We start from the raw sequence: 9,066 nt of genomic DNA on the forward strand, positions 1-9,066 counted from the left end.
TCTACCCAGCGTTCCCCCACGTCTCCCGATGAAAATGATACCTCACTTGTGTAGGTAGGCCTAGCGCCCGCGACAGGAAACGCCCCAAAGCGCAACGTGGACACAGCCAAATCTTTGAAGGAAAACAGAGGTGTTTTCTGCAAAGTGCCTACCTGTAGATTTTGGCCTGTAGCTCAGCCGCCACCTAGGGAAACCTACCAAACCTGTGCATTTCTGAAAACTAGAGACCTAGGGGAATCCAAGATCCCGACTTGTGTGGCTCGGACCAGGTTCTGTTACCCAGAATCCTTTGCAAACCTCAAAATTTGGCTAAAAAAACACATGTTCCTCAAATTTCTGTGGCAGAAAGTTCTGGAATCTGAGGGGAGCCACAAATTTCCTTCCACCCAGCGTTCCCCCACGTCTCCCGATGAAAATGATACCTCACTTGTGTGGGTAGGCCTAGCGCCCGAGACAGGAAACGCCCCAAAGCGCAACGTGGACACAGCCAAATCTTTGAAGGAAAACAGAGGTGTTTTCTGCAAAGTGCCTACCTGTAGATTTTGGCCTGTAGCTCAGCCGCCACCTAGGGAAACCTACCAAAGCTGTGCATTTCTGAAAACTAGAAAGCTAGGGGAATCCAAGATGGGGTGACTTGTGTGGCTCGGACCAGGTTCTGTTACCCAGAATCCTTTGCAAACCTCAAAATTTGGCTAAAAAAACACATGTTCCTCACATTTCTGTGGCACAAAGTTCTGGAATCTGAGGGGAGCCACAAATTTCCTTCCACCCAGCGTTCCCCCACGTCTCCCGATAAAAATGATACCTCACTTGTGTGGGTAGGACTAGCGCCCGCGACAGGAAACGGCCCAAAGCGCAGCGTGGACACAGTCAAATTTTTGAAGGAAAACGGAGGTGTTTTCTTCAAAGTGCCTACCTGTAGATTTTGGCCTGTAGCTCAGCCGCCACCTAGGGAAACCTACCAAACCTGTGCATTTCTGAAAACTAGATACCTAGGGGAATCCAAGATGGGGTGACTTGTGTGGCTCGGACCAGGTTCTGTTACCCAGAATCCTTTGCAAACCTCAAAATGTGGCTAAAAAAACACATGTTCCTCACATTTCTGTGGCAGAAAGTTCTGGAATCTGAGGGGAGCCACAAATTTCCTTCCACCCAGCGTTCCCCCACGTCTCCCGATGAAAATGATACCTCACTTGTGTGGGTAGGCCTAGCGCCCGCGACAGGAAACGCCCCAAAGCGCAACGTGGACACAGCCAAATCTTTGAAGGAAAACAGAGGTGTTTTCTGCAAAGTGCCTACCTGTAGATTTTGGCCTGTAGCTCAGCCACCACCTAGGGAAACCTACCAAACCTGTGCATTTCTGAAAACTAGAGACCTAGGGGAATCCAAGATGGGGTGACTTGTGTGGCTCGGACCAGGTTCTGTTACCCAGAATCCTTTGCAAACCTCAAAATTTGGCTAAAAAAACACATGTTCCTCACATTTCTGTGGCAGAAAGTTCTGGAATCTGAGGGGAGCCACAAATTTCCTTCCACCCAGCGTTCCCCCACGTCTCCCGATAAAAATGATACCTCACTTGTGTGGGTAGGCCTAGCGCCCGCGACAGGAAACGCCCCAAAGCGCAACGTGGACACAGCCAAATTTTTGAAGGAAAACGGAGGTGTTTTTTGCAAAGTGCCTACCTGTAGATTTTGGCCTGTAGCTCAGCCGCCACCTAGGGAAACCTACCAAAGCTGTGCATTTCTGAAAACTAGAGCCCTAGGGGAATCCAAGATGGGGTGACTTGTGTGGCTCGGACCACGTTCTGTTACCCAGAATCCTTTGCAAACCTCAAAATTTGGTTAAAAAACCACATGTTCCTCACATTTCTGTGGCAGAAAGTTCTGGAATCTGAGAGGAGCCACAAATTTCCTTCCACCCAGTGTTCCCCCACGTCTCCCGATAAAAATGATACCTCACTTGTGTGGGTAGGCCTAGCGCCCGTGACAGGAAAGGCCCCAAAGCGCAACGTGGACACAGCCACATTTTTGAAGGAAAACAGAGGTGTTTTTTGCAAAGTGCCTACCTGTAGATTTTGGCCTGTAGCTCAGCCGCCACCTAGGGAAACCTACCAAACCTGTGCATTTCTGAAAACTAGAGACCTAGGGGAATCCAAGATGGGGTGACTTGTGTGGCTCGGACCAGGTTCTGTTACCCAGAATCCTTTGCAAACCTAAAAATTTGGCTAAAAAAACACATGTTCCTCACATTTCTGTGGCAGAATGTTCTGAAATCTGAGAGGAGCCACAAAATTCCTTTCACCCAGCATTCCCCCACGTCTCCCGATAAAAATGATACCTCACTTGTGTGGGTAGGCCTAGCGCCCGCGTCAGGAAACGCCCCAAAGCACAACGTGGACACAGCCACATTTTTGAAGGAAAACAGAGGTGTTTTTTGCAAAGTGCCTACCTGTAGATTTTGGCCTGTAGCTCAGCCGCCACCTAGTGAAACCTACCAAACCTGTGCATTTCTGAAAACTAGAGACCTAGGGGAATCCAAGATGGGGTGACTTGTGTGGCTCGGACCAGGTTCTGTTACCCAGAATCCTTTGCAAACCTCAAAATTTGGCTAAAAAAACACATGTTCCTCACATTTCTGTGGCAGAAAGTTCTGGAATCTGAGAGGAGCCACAAATTTCCTTCCACCCAGCATTCCCCCACGTCTCCCGATAAAAATGATACCTCACTTGTGTGGGTAGGCCTAGCGCCCGCAACAGGAAAGGCCCCAAAAGCGCAACGTGGACACAGCCAAATTTTTGAAGGAAAACAGAGGTGTTTTTTGCAAAGTGCCTACCTGTAGATTTTGGCCTGTAGCTCAGCCGCCACCTAGGGAAACCTACCAAACCTGTGCATTTCTGAAAACTAGAGACCTAGGGAAATCCAAGATGGGGTGACTTGTGTGGCTCGGACCAGGTTCTGTTACCCAGAATCCTTTGCAAACCTCAAAATTTGGCTAAAAAAACACATGTTCCTCACATTTCTGTGGCAGAAAGTTCTGGAATCTGAGAGGAGCCACAAATTTCCTTCCCCCCAGCGTTCCCCCACGTCTCCCGATAAAAATGATACCTCACTTGTGTGGGTAGGCCTAGCGCTCGCGACAGGAAACGGCCCAAAACACAACGTGGACACATCAAATTTTTTCATAGAAAACAGTGCTTACCTGTGGATTTTGGCCTCTAGCTCAGCCGGCACCTAGGGAAACCTACCAAACCTGTGCATTTCTGAAAACTAGAGACCTAGGGGAATCCAAGATGGGGTGATTTGCGGGGCTCTGACCAGGTTCTGTTACCCAGAATCCTTTGCAAACATCAAAATTTGGCCCAAAAACACTTTTTCCTCTCATTTCGGTGACAGAAAGTTCTGGAATCTGAGAGGAGCCACAAATTTCCTTCCACCCAGCGTTCCCCTAAGTCTCTCCATAAAAATGGTACCTCACTTGTGTGGGTAGGCCTAGCGCCCACGAAAGGAAATGGCCCAAAACACAACGTGGACACAACATATTTTTTCACAGAAAACAGAGGTGTTTTTTGCAAAGTGCCTACCTGTGGATTTTGACCTCTTGCTCAGCCGGCCCCAGGGGGGGGGGAAATGCCCTAAAATAAATTTGACCCCCCACCCCCCCAAACCCCCCCTGCCCAGGAGCGACCCTTGCCTACGGGGTCGTTCCTCCTGCGTGACATTGGCGCCAAACAACAAATCCCCGGTGCCTAGTGGTTTTTGCCCCCTTGGGGGCAGATTGCCCTAAAATTGACCAATCTGTCCCCAAGGGGGGCAGAAATGGTCTAAACACAGTTTGCCCCCCAGGGGAGCGACCCTTGTCTGATGGGTCGCTCCCCATCTCTAAATAAACAAACAAAGAAACAAAAAAACAAATTTGCCCTGGCGCCTACAGGTTTCTGCCCCCTCTGGGGACAGATCGGCCTAATACCCCCACCCCCCCACCAGGAGCGACCCTTGCCTACGGGGTCGCTCCCCCTGCGTGACATTGGCGCCAAAAAACAAATCCCCGGTGCCTAGTGGTTTCTGCCCCCTTGTGGGCAGATTGACCTAAAATCGACCCATCTGCCCCCAAGGGGGGCAGAAATGCTCTAAATACAGTTTGCCCCCCAGGAGAGTGACCCTTGTCTGATGGGTCGCTCCCCATCCCTAAAAAAACAAACAAACAAAAAAAAAAAACACACAAAAAAAATTTGCCCTGGCAACAAGAGGTTTCTGCCCCCAGGCATCTAAAAAATGGTACCTCACTTGTGTGGGTAGGCCTAGCGCCCACGAAAGGAAATGGCCCAAAACACAACGTGGACACAACATATTTTTTCACAGAAAACAGAGGTGTTTTTTGCAAAGTGCCCAAGGGGGGCAGAAAAGGCCTTCCCAAAAAAATGCCCCCCCTGGGAGCGACCCTTGCCCAAGGGGTCGCTCCCGTTGCGTGAAATTCACGCGCAAAAAAAAACTCCCTGGTGTCTAATGGTTTCTGCCCCCCTTGGGGGCAGATTGGCCTCATCAAAATAGGCCAATCTGCCCCCAAGGGCCTAAATGGCCTAAATGGCCTAAATATAATTTGCCCCCTAGGGGAGCGACCCTTGCCTAAGGGGTCGCTCCCCACCTAAAAAAAAAGAAAACATCACAAAAAAAAAAAAAAAAAAAAAGGTCCCTGGTGCCTAGAGGTTTCTGCCCCCCCTGGCCTAATAATAGTGGGGTTTCAAAAGCCGGATTGCAAGCAATCCGGCTTTTGAAACCTGTGAGAGACTTCAAAGGGAAGGAAATACATTTCCTTCCCTTTGAAGCCTCTCGGGGCCTCCCCCATGGGATTGAAAGAGAAATGCAAAAGCATTTCTCTTTAAATCGCGCTGGAATGCTTCCAGCGCGATGGGGGAGACCCTGTGACTAATCAGCGCGCGCTCGCGCGGTGACGTCACAGGGGGGGTTGGGAGGGTCGGGGTGGGAGGGGAAGGGCTTCCCCTTCCATCCCTGACTTGGGGGGGTGCGGGGGAACCCCACAGAGGGAGCGCTAGCGCTCCCTCTGGGCTCTGTGCACAGGACGTAATGGTTACGTCCTGGGCACAGCAGCACTGTGCCTCAGGACGTAACCATTACGTCCTGGGCACAGAAGGGGTTAAAATACCATTTTCATCACACAGAAGTACAAAAATGGTATTTCATAGTTACTGAAATATATTTTGAAATGTTTGTAAAGTTCACTTAGTTACATAAGTGTTGTGTGTTGGGAAAAATCTGATACAGATAGCCTTTCATTTCACACAGGTCAGACAGTTCACCTTACAAAATCTTGAAACTCTGCAGTCACCGGGAAAAGTAATTGCATTGCAAGAAGACATGCTGACTTTTGTCTTCTGTCTGTGAAAACAGAGCAAATGTGACAAGAATAAGATTTAAATGCATCTTAATTGCTAATTCAGTTTCTGACTGAATGGAACACCTGTTCTTTGTCAATTGCCAGAAGAAGGGTGAGTAGGTTCTAAAAATAGCTCGACCTGATCAAATATTGGTAGAAATGGGGTCTCGGGGGTGTGGTCTGGCCACTGTGAGAGATGGCCACCTGAGAGACGAGCTCCGTGCTCCAGCGGGCCCCGAGTGGAGGCAAGGGGGCTGAGGCAGGAATGGAGGACACCGCAGGAGGACTAGGGAGTTGTGCCGACGTGGTGCCTAGGCTGGGAGGTCTCACTGGAGCAAAGGCTGGCCAGTGATCTTGATGAGAGGCTATGGTAGCAGGGCTGGGGCCTGGCTACGCTGAGCCGCAGCCTTGCGTGATGGCCGAGACGCTCTTGACTCAACCCCCCTACTCTCTTTGGTGCTGCCGCAGGGGGCTCTGCAGTGAAAGCCGACGAAGTAGGCAGCAGGCGAACCGGAGAACGGTGTGCCATATCGGTGGAGCCGGTTACGGCGAGCCTTGCTTATGTGCGACAGAGGCCTTGTGTGCAAGATACGGTAAACTGGACATGCGCAGATCCTTGTCCTTGCTGCTGTTATATGGGGGTGCGCTTGGGAGCTGGCGTACCCCCCTCCTCCCTCCTTTTTATCAGTGCTTATGCACCAACACAGCACAGCCATAGGGGAAAGGCTGCGGTGCCCATGACTGGTAGCATTACTAGGGGATTGACCCCTTCTCCTTGAGCACCATGAAGAGGAGGGGGCAGTAGTGAAGCACTGAGGTTCAGCTCATCAGGGTACAGAGGGATCAAGCCCCCCCTCTCTACCACCCCCAACTGCATGGCCGAGTGGGATAACCCTTCATCAGTAATAGCGACGGGGGGGGCCAGAGCATACTGCTACCCCCCCTCCTGATTGAGCTCTACTTCATGTTCTGGATAAGCTCACTCTCACCACTTCCTTCCTCATCCTCAACCCTGGCTTTGGGGGTACTCATCATCAAGCGGTAAAGGCAGTGGCACCTTCGAACGCCCTTTGGAACATATGGCCTAGTGGTGGCTTGCACACACTGGGGGAGAGGTCTGACTTGGCGACGCATTAGGGGACAGCAGTCTGACTACACTTCTTCCCCTTTTTTCATTTCTATCCACACCAACTGCAGTGGCAGGATGCGAGAGGAGTACGGTCAGATGGGGGACAACTCGAACCGGTGTATGGGACAGCAGGGGCAGGAACGGTCATAGTCCTCCCTCCCCAATTTGGGCACAGCGATTGCTAGACAGCGGTCCCTGGTATTCCATCTGAGTGAGGAACAGGGGGGTGCGGACATCTTCTCCCCTCTGTCTGGTGATAGACACCTTCCGTTCCGCACAGCATGCTCCTTACCTCCTGCACAATGATACAACTGAGCACAAGGCTTACCCCCCTCAATATTGCTACATTATAGACTATGGGAATACGGCCTTGAGGTGGCCACTGGAAAGTCCAGTGATAAATCCTCTGGCAAGCCAGCGAGACAGCTTCTCTTCTCTGAAACCCTCCACCACTCCCGCCCTCTGATCTAACTCCGAGAATTGCAGCCGACGAACTCGCTGACTACTACTGAAAACCCAGAGAAAGGCACTACCATGGACTGCATCCTCCAAGAAATCACAACAGTGGATCGCCGGCTGGAGGGGATGGACTCCACCATATTCACACTGGCGGCAGAAATCAAATCCATACGCCTAGATATTGCAGGCTTTCAATCCAGAGTGTCTGACCTGGAATATCGCGGAATAACAGTGGAGTACCATCTAAACACCGTACCTGAACGGGATCAGGAGCTCCTCTTCCTCTGCAGCAAGCTCATCGATTTGGAAGACAGGAGCCATAGGGAAAATGTATGTTTCTTTGTCTTCCTGGAGCATATTTAAGGGGCGGATATCCAGGCTATCCTTAAAGAGACCCTCCCTACCCTAACATACCTTTCCTTTGACCCCCCCCACCACTGGAGTTTCAAAGGGTACATCGTTTAGGGCTGAAAAAGACTGAAGACCCACGCTGACCGCGCCCTCTCATTACGTGCCTCCTGCACCATACACAAGCCCGGCAGCTCCTTACTGCAGCACGCTCTAAGGGTCTGTTTCGAGCCGACGGCTGTGAGATTCACATTGCGGCGGATTTCTCAAAAGAGACTAACGAATGCTGCAAGATATTCTTATCGCTCCATCCTCGCCTGTGCCAACTGGAGGTGAAATATGGACTCTTTGAACCGGCACGCATGTGAGTTACTGAAAACGGACAGTCTAAAGACTTCTACGATCCGGAAGACCTACGGCTCTATCTTGATGACCTGTCAACCACGTTTATGGACTTAACCCCTCCGACTCTGCCCTCCGATACAACTAAGGACTCCTCGGAAGCACTACTACCGCTCATTCCATCGGAAGGATTGCCCCTCGGTAGTAGAGAGACTTCTCAAAGAGGCAGAGATCCGGCGAAACATTCGAGACCCCATGATGACAGAGGCAAAGCGCTCCTAGCCGTGGAGCATTATACCCAGCAGACGGACAGGGCTAAATCTTGCTCTCCACTGTAGCCCGTCCCCACCTCCACTTGAACTCAAGCGGCAAGTGCGGAGAGCCACAAAGGGTTCGTGAGTATTGCTTATGACCACTGCAGGGAGGCGAGCACCCAGCCGCCCATCTCTATGTGTGTTTGTGACTGCATGCGCTCTGGGTCCCCCAGTGCTGTTCCTCGGCTCATTGTTTCATTGTTTGACTGTTCGTAAGCTAGGACCACCCTTGCTGTTTGCTATTTTGCTATGGTGCAGTATTGCCTTATGGACACTCCATACTTTATCCCTTCTTAATATCTTATCAAGGCCTCACATGTTCTACTGGCCATTCTGCCTTATCTAAGTTTGGATTACACGCTACCTGACATATCACCATTTAAACTGATGTCCCGGGGGGAGGAGAGGATGGAAGTTCAGTACGATACGCCAAAGCAGTGGAAACAATCTATGGCTTTGTATTCAAGCATTCACAATCTTACGACATCGGAATATGTTAATCTGTCTGATTCTCTAGATTTAGGGCCTGATTTAGATCTCGGCGGAGGGGTTACTCTGTTGCAAAGGTGGCAGATATCTCATCTGCCAAAATTTAAAGACCATAAAAAAGAATGGTATTTAATTTTGGCAGACGGGATATCCATTACCGTTGCTCCGGTAACCCCTCTGCCAAGATCTAAATCAGGCCCTTAATGTTAAATCCTCCAGTGAATCTCTCCGCAGATTATGTTTCCTTTTTGAGAGCTCTGCAGAGTCTTGAACATATTTTGGCATCTGTTTTGTCCCTTTCAGGAAAGAACACAGACAGTTCTGACCATATTTTAGATATTTTATCAGTAATATTGAATAATCTGCCTACTAATGGAACTGGAGAAGATTATAAGTCTGCTGCAAGGCGCATCATTACTTGCACTGTAGACATGAGTACTCAGACGGGGGATCCCGGATCAGGTGACATAAACAAGAAAAAAGTTGTGATCAGTGCTTGCTCCTAAGTGATCTGGAAGCCGTGTTTATGGAGGAATTGTTATCTGTCCACGAGGGCATTGATACTGAGGCTATCCCTGTTAGCCCTATCCTGGT

Source organism: Pleurodeles waltl, chromosome 1_2 (assembly GCF_031143425.1).
Source record: "Pleurodeles waltl isolate 20211129_DDA chromosome 1_2, aPleWal1.hap1.20221129, whole genome shotgun sequence".
Classification (NCBI taxonomy): domain Eukaryota; kingdom Metazoa; phylum Chordata; class Amphibia; order Caudata; family Salamandridae; genus Pleurodeles; species Pleurodeles waltl.